Source organism: Rhinopithecus roxellana, chromosome 4, assembly GCF_007565055.1.
Source record: "Rhinopithecus roxellana isolate Shanxi Qingling chromosome 4, ASM756505v1, whole genome shotgun sequence".
Taxonomy (NCBI): Eukaryota; Metazoa; Chordata; class Mammalia; order Primates; family Cercopithecidae; genus Rhinopithecus; species Rhinopithecus roxellana.
In genome coordinates, this window is record NC_044552.1 from 157,808,521 (window position 1) to 157,810,427 (window position 1,907).

Sequence of the window (1,907 nt, forward strand, 5' to 3'; positions counted from 1 at the left end):
GTCTTCTGGTTCCCCTTTGGCCACTCAGCTGGCAATGGTCGCCAGAATAGGGGTTGAAAGGAAGAGTGTGGGGGAAACACGCATTCTTGCTGCTTCAGAAGGTCATCCTGCCTGATACTTTTGTACATGGCTTGTAAGAAAGGTAAGAAGCCAGGTGTGCTCATTTCTGCTTACCAACATCGTTTCACAAAACCCCTGAGTGGGAGGCCGTGCAGCTCCCTGGAAAGGTGCTTTGAAGATAAAGCAGGATGGAGCACACGGAGCCCGAGAAGCCCCCATGCTTCTTGCCTGAGTCACGTCTTTCCTCGAAAGCTGAATGACTTGGCCACGCGCGATGACTTATGTCTGTAATCCCAGAGCTTTAGGAGGCCAAGACAGGCAGATCACTAGAGTCCAGGAGTTGAGACCAACCTGGGCAATATGGCAAGAGACCCCCATCTCTACTAAAAATACAAAAAATTAGCCTAGCATGGTGGCGCATGCCTGTAGTCCCAGCTACTAGGGGGGCTGAAGTGGGAGGATCACTTGAGGCAGGGAGGCAGAGGCTGCAGTGGGCCCTGACCATGCCACTGCACTCCAGGTTGCAGGGCAGAGTGAGACTCTGTCTCAAAATAAAAAAATAAAAAAAAAAAAGTATTGAATGCCCCTAGCCTTGCCTTTTCCCACACGGAAGATAACGTCTGACAGGGTTAGTGACTGTGCCACTGTACTCTATAACCAGACGTGCTCCTGCTCCCACACCTTAATGCGATTGATTCTGCTTTCATGTAACTTACAAACAAGCTTGATGTGATTTTGCACTGAACCTCCATGACCCGCATATAAATTCTGAGCCAAAATGGTGTTCTGGAGCAGTTTGACAGGAACTCTCTGAAAGACTTCTCCTGGGCTGTAGTCCTCAGTAAGACCTCTGAAAAAAGCGAACTTTAAAAGCTTGATGTTTTTCCCTTAGTCAGCAAGCTCCATCTATAGAGGAAGGGTGGAAACTCACCGCCTGTCAACACTGACTCCCTGGGGTAGGGGAGACGGGCGGTGACCGACCTTCAGTTTTCCTCCATAGAATTCTTCTAAGTGGTGGGATTTAAAGTGAATTTTACTTTTTTTTTTTTTTTCCTGTTTCTTGGTATTTTAAAGTTTTTAAACGAAATCACAAGTGAGGCATCAGGTAAACTGCAATTTAGCAATAATCGAGGCAAACTCACTGTAGCCCTAGTTGCAGATAGGTGCTTGGTTATTGCAGTTCTAAAGAGGATGTGCTTCTCACACCATCAAGGAGCAGCCACCCTGAGAACTTCCTGCTGAGACCAGCCAGGAAATGCTCTTCAGTCTTGTCTCCAAAAGAGTGATTCTCAACTACTCTGGCTTCCAACCAGGTCACCCTGAATGCTGCAGGCTTAGCCAATGAAGCTCCTGAAGTTCCTGACAATGGGGGAGACTGTCGTGGGGTGTCCACCACTTTGCCACTGATAGGAATGATTCCAGAGGAACCTGATCCTCAATCTGGGACTGTTTGCGGGAGTTTGGTTTGCCAGGAACTTGAGTAACATTGACCTCGTGACACCTCAGTCGGGGGTGTAGCCAAGTAGACAAATGGACTCCCGCACTGTACCTGAACCTTCCAGAAACGGAGCCTGCAATCGGGGACCACGCAAGCTATGCTCTGGGGGATGTTTTTTGCTCTTGTCCTGAGGAATAACAATGGTGTTTTAACAAATATTTGAAATAGGCTGGGGATGGTGGCACACGCCTGTAATCCCAGAACTTTGCTAGGCTGAGGTGGGCAGATCACCTGAGGTCAGGAGTTATAGACCAACCTGGCCAACATGATGAAACCCCATCTCTACTAAAAAATATAGAAATTAGCTGGGCATGGTGGCACACCTGTAATCCCAGCTACTCAGGAGGCT

At 48.2% G+C, this 1,907-nt stretch overlaps 1 pseudogene; it reads left to right on the forward strand.

Moving 5' to 3' along the window:
• Positions 1-1,355: 1,355 nt before the first annotated feature.
• LOC115897044 lies at positions 1,356-1,578 on the forward strand (annotated as a pseudogene).
• Positions 1,579-1,907: the final 329 nt, after the last annotated feature.